The sequence below is a fragment of the Salvelinus namaycush genome, unplaced genomic scaffold (assembly GCF_016432855.1).
Source record: "Salvelinus namaycush isolate Seneca unplaced genomic scaffold, SaNama_1.0 Scaffold397, whole genome shotgun sequence".
In the NCBI taxonomy this organism is placed as follows: Eukaryota; Metazoa; Chordata; class Actinopteri; order Salmoniformes; family Salmonidae; genus Salvelinus; species Salvelinus namaycush.
The window spans coordinates 41501-47500 of NW_024060974.1; the positions used below are offsets into that span (position 1 = coordinate 41501).

A 6000-nucleotide genomic window follows, 5' to 3' on the forward strand; every position below is an offset into this window, starting at 1 on the left:
ATGGCAATGCTATAATACTTCATGGCAGTGCTATAATGCTTCATGGTAATACTATGATGCTTCATGGTAATGTTACAATGCTTCAAAAAATACTATAATGCTTCATGGTAATGATATAATACTTACTAGTAATGTTATAATGCTTCATGGTAATGCTATAATGCTTCATGGTAATGCTATAATGCTTCATGGTAACGCTATAATGCTTAATGGTAATGCTATAATGCTTCATGATAATGTATTAATGATTCATGGTAATGCTATAATGATTCATAGTAATGCTTTAATGATTCATGGTAATGCTATAATGCTCCCGGGTAATGCTATATTGCTTCATAAGTATGCTAAAATGCTTAATGGTAATGCTATACTATTCCATGGTAATGCTATAATTCTTCATAGAAATGCTATAATGCTTCATAGTAATGTTATAATGCTTCATAGTAATGCTTCATGTTGAGGCTACAATGATTCATAGTACTGCTATAATGCTTCATACAATGGGTACTGTAGCGATAATCCTATTGCTTGGGACAGGTCTTACTAGAAAATCTTTGGTATTACTGGGTCGCATGGTAATGCTAGCAGTTATAGTAAAGCTACTGTAGCAGTAATGCTTGGACTAATGCTAGCAGTAATGGAGGGATAGATAGGCTTTACTGGGCCTCATAGTAAGCTAATGCTAGCCGTTATGCTAGCAGAAACGCTAGCAGGCAATGCCGGGGATATATTGTGCATGCTACGTAGGCCTAGAGGCTCAAATTCATTCGGACACAGCATAGCAAAATCTTTTGTAACTGAAACTAAAATGAGCAATTCTTATTGGACAAGTTCAGGTAGTCTCTCCCAGTCTGTTTTCTTCCGTTTGTTCCTAATGAATGAGACAGGCCTGCCAGAGCAGGGAGGTTTGGCTGACAGACTGAGGGTGCTGCAGTATCTGAGTAAGACATTAATATCTGTTGCAGAATAGTTTTGCTACAGTGTGCCCTAATCAATACAACCCAGGACAAAGAGCCTGCAGGTTGCCAGAGCAGGGAGGTTTGGCTGACAGACTGAGGGTGCTGCAGTATCTGAGTAAGACATTAATATCTGTTGCAGAATAGTTTTGCTACAGTGTGGCCTAATCAATACAACCCAGGACAAAGAGCCTGCAGGTTGCTAGAGCAGGGAGGTTTGGCTGACAGACTGAGGGTGCTGCAGTATCTGAGTAAGACATTAATATCTGTTGCAGAATAGTTTTGCTACAGTGTGCCCTAATCAATACAACCCAGGGCCTCCCGGGTGGCGCAGTGGTCTAGGGCACTGCATCTCAGTGCTAGCTGCGCCACCAGAGTCTCTGGGTTCGCGCCCAGGCTGGGCTGGGTTCGTGCCCAGGCTCTGTCGCAGCCGGCCGCAACCGGGAGGTCCGTGGGGCGACGCACAATTGGCATAGCGTCGTCCGGGTTAGGGAGGGTTTGGCCGGTAGGGATATCCTTGTCTCAGTATGTAAAATGTAATAAAAAATGTATGCACTCTACTGTAAGTCGCTCTGGATAAGAGCGTCTGCTAAATGACTAAAATGTAAATGTAAATGTATTACAAAGAGCCTGCAGGTTGCTAGAGCAGGGAGGTGTGTTTGGCAGCTGACTGACAGAGATGATACCATATGTTAGTGTTACTAAACCAAGTGACTGTTGCTAAACTTAACTATCATCAGGTAGAGCGTTGGGCCAGCGACCGAAAGGTTGCAGGATCGAATCCCCGAGCTGACAAGGTAAAAATCTGTCGTTCTGCCCCTGAGCAAGGCAGTTAACACACTGTTCCCCCGGGCCCTGAGCAAGGCAGTTAACACACTGTTCCCCCGGGCCCTGAGCAAGGCAGTTAACACACTGTTCCCCCGGGCGCCGAAGACGTGGATGTCGATTATGGCAGCCCACCGGCACCTCTCTGATTCAGAGGGGGTTGGGTTAAATGCGTGACGACACATTTCAGTTGAAGGCATTCAGTTTTACAACTGACTAGGTATTCCCCTTTCCCTTTCCCCAGTATCTGAGTGTTACTAAACCTAGAGGTGTTACACAATTATTACTAAACCCAGAGCAACAGGAACTGTTTTGGACGTTTGCCTGAATACATCCCCTAGTCTCAGTAAAACACAGCATCATCATGAGCAACAGCGGTAGAATTCAAATTACAATGCAGACATTTGACCAGTCAGAAAACGTTAAGCCTAAGGAGTGAAGGTAACAAGTGTTTGCCACCCTCATTCCATAATAAACATTGTTCAACTATAACACGGGGTGAAAGTAAAGATGCTCACACAACATAGCTATAATCAGACTGAAAAGACAGAACGGTTAGGCTCAGACTAACACTGAAAAGATAGAACGGTTAGGCTCAGACTAACACTGAAAAGATAGAACGGTTAGGCTCAGACTAACACTGAAAATACAGAACAGTTAGGCTCAGGCTAACACTGAAAAGACAGAACGGTTAGGCTCCGACACTGAAAAGACAGAACGGTTAGGCTCCAACACTGAAAAGACAGAACGGTTAGGCTCAGACACTGAAAAGACAGAACGGTTAGGCTCCAACACTGAAAATACAGAACGGTTAGGCTCAGACTAACACTGAAAATACAGAACGGTTAGGCTCAGACTAACACTGAAAATACAGAACAGTTAGGCTCCGACACTGAAAAGACAGAATGGTTAGGCTCCGACACTGAAAATACAGAACGGTTAGGCTCCGACACTGAAAAGACAGAACGGTTAGGCTCCGACACTGAAAAGACAGAACAATTAGGCTCCGACACTGAAAATACAGAACGGTTAGGCTCCGACACTGAAAAGACAGAACAATTAGGCTCCGACACTGAAAATACAGAACAGTTAGGCTCCAACACTGAAAAGACAGAACAGTTAGGCTCCAACACTGAAAAGACAGAACGGTTAGGCTCAGACTAACACTGAAAAGACAGAACGGTTAGGCTCAGACTAACACTGAAAATACAGAACGGTTAGGCTCAGACTAACACTGAAAAGACAGAACGGTTAGGCTCAGACTAACACTGAAAATACAGAATGGTTAGGCTCAGACTAACACTGAAAATACAGAATGGTTAGGCTCAGACTAACACTGAAAATACAGAACGGTTAGGCTCAGACTAACACTGAAAAGACAGAACAGTTAGGCTCCAACACTGAAAAGACAGAACGGTTAGGCTCAGACTAACACTGAAAAGGCAGAATGGTTAGGCTCAGACTAACACTGAAAAGACAGAATGGTTAGGCTCAGACTAACACTGAAAAGGCAGAATGGTTAGGCTCAGACTAACACTGAAAATACAGAATGGTTAGGCTCAGACTAACACTGAAAAGACAGAACAGTTAGGCTCCAACACTGAAAAGACAGAACGGTTAGGCTCAGACTAACACTGAAAATACAGAACGGTTAGGCTCAGACTAACACTGAAAAGACAGAACGGTTAGGCTCAGACTAACATCATATCTTAGGTACACTCAGTAAGTTTCATATTCTGGAAGGTCTGTCTGGACACAACTGGAACTGGAGAATCTATAGAAAAGCACAATTACGTAACATTTAGTTTAGTCCATCATTTACCAGTTAATCACCTTCAAGCTTCAGCCAGCCCTACTGTATGGAGATACTAGTTATTAACACTGAACACCTCCAAGCTTCAGCCAGCCCTACTGTATGGAGATACTAGTTATTAACACTGAACACCTCCAAGCTTCAGCCATGTCTACTGTATGGAGATACTAGTTATTAACACGGATCACCTCCAGGCTTCAGCCAGCCCTACTGTATGGAGATACTAGTTAATAACACTGAACACCTCCAAGCTTCAGCCAGCCCTACTGTATGGAGATACTAGTTATTAACACGGACCATCTCCAAGCTTCAGCCAGCCCTACTGTATGGAGATACTAGTTAATAACACTGAACACCTCCAAGCTTCAGCCAGCCCTACTGTATGGAGATACTAGTTATTAACACGGACCATCTCCAAGCTTCAGCCAGCCCTACTGTATGGAGATACTAGTTAATAACACTGAACACCTCCAAGCTTCAGCCAGCCCTACTGTATGGCGCTATTAGTTAATAACACTGAACATCTCCAGGCTTCAGCCACATCTACTGTATGGAGATATTAGTGTTTCAGCCACATCTACTGTATGGAGATACTAGTGTTTCAGCCACATCTACTGTATGGAGATATTAGTGTTTCAGCCACATCTACTGTATGGAGATACTAGTGTTTCAGCCACATCTACTGTATAGAGATATTAGTGTTTCAGCCACATCTACTGTATAGAGATATTAGTGTTTCAGCCACATCTACTGTATAGAGATATTAGTGTTTCAGCCACATCTACTGTCTGGAGATAGTGTTTCAGCCACGTCTACTGTCTGGAGATATTAGTGTTTCAGCCACGTCTACTGTCTGGAGATATTAGTGTTTCAGCCACATCTACTGTCTGGTGATATTAGTGTTTCAGCCACGTCTACTGTCTGGAGATATTAGTGTTTCAGCCACATCTACTGTATAGAGCTATTAGTGTTTCAGCCACATCTACCGTATAGAGATATTAGTGTTTCAGCCACGTCTACTGTCTGGAGATATTAGTGTTTCAGCCACGTCTACTGTCTGGTGATATTAGTGTTTCAGCCACGTCTACTGTCTGGTGATATTAGTGTTTCAGCCACGTCTACCGTCTGGAGATATTAGTGTTTCAGCCACGTCTACTGTCTGGTGATATTACTGTATGGTGATATTAGTGTTTCAGCCACATCTACTGTCTGGAGATATTAGTGTTTCAGCCACATCTACTGTCTGGAGATATTAGTGTTTCAGCCACATCTACTGTCTGGTGATATTAGTGTTTCAGCCACGTCTACTGTGGAGATATTAGTGTTTCAGCCACGTCTACTGTCTGGTGATATTAGTGTTTCAGCCACGTCTACTGTATGGAGATATTAGTGTTTCAGCCACGTCTACTGTCTGGAGATATTAGTGTTTCAGCCACGTCTACTGTCTGGAGATATTAGTGTTTCAGCCACGTCTACTGTCTGGAGATATTAGTGTTTCAGCCACGTCTACTGTCTGGAGATATTAGTGTTTCAGCCACATCTACTGTCTGGTGATATTAGTGTTTCAGCCACGTCTACTGTATGGAGATATTAGTGTTTCAGCCACATCTACCGTATGGTGATATTAGTGTTTCAGCCACATCTACTGTCTGGAGATATTAGTGTTTCAGCCACATCTACTGTCTGGAGATATTAGTGTTTCAGCCACATCTACTGTCTGGTGATATTAGTGTTTCAGCCACATCTACTGTCTGGAGATATTAGTGTTTCAGCCACGTCTACTGTCTGGTGATATTAGTGTTTCAGCCACGTCTACTGTGGAGATATTAGTGTTTCAGCCACATCTACTGTCTGGTGATATTAGTGTTTCAGCCACGTCTACTGTATGGAGATATTAGTGTTTCAGCCACGTCTACTGTCTGGAGATATTAGTGTTTCAGCCACGTCTACTGTATGGAGATATTAGTGTTTCAGCCACGTCTACTGTATGGAGATATTAGTGTTTCAGCCACGTCTACTGTCTGGTGATATTAGTGTTTCAGCCACGTCTACTGTCTGGAGATATTAGTGTTTCAGCCACATCTACTGTCTGGTGATATTAGTGTTTCAGCCACGTCTACTGTATGGAGATATTAGTGTTTCAGCCACATCTACTGTCTGGAGATATTAGTGTTTCAGCCACGTCTACTGTCTGGAGATATTAGTGTTTCAGCCACGTCTACTGTCTGGAGATATTAGTGTTTCAGCCACGTCTACTGTCTGGTGATATTAGTGTTTCAGCCACATCTACTGTGGAGATATTAGTGTTTCAGCCACGTCTACTGTCTGGAGATATTAGTGTTTCAGCCACGTCTACTGTCTGGTGATATTAGTGTTTCAGCCACGTCTACTGTCTGGTGATATTAG

General features: G+C 43.1%; 1 protein-coding gene across 1 annotated transcript in view; it reads right to left on the minus strand.

The window, feature by feature from the left end:
• LOC120040968 (receptor for retinol uptake stra6-like) overlaps positions 1–6000 on the minus strand; it is a gene marked incomplete at its 3' end in the record, with an annotated part of 47196 nt that overhangs the window by 39999 nt on the left and 1197 nt on the right. The gene's annotated exons all lie outside the window — the stretch shown is intronic.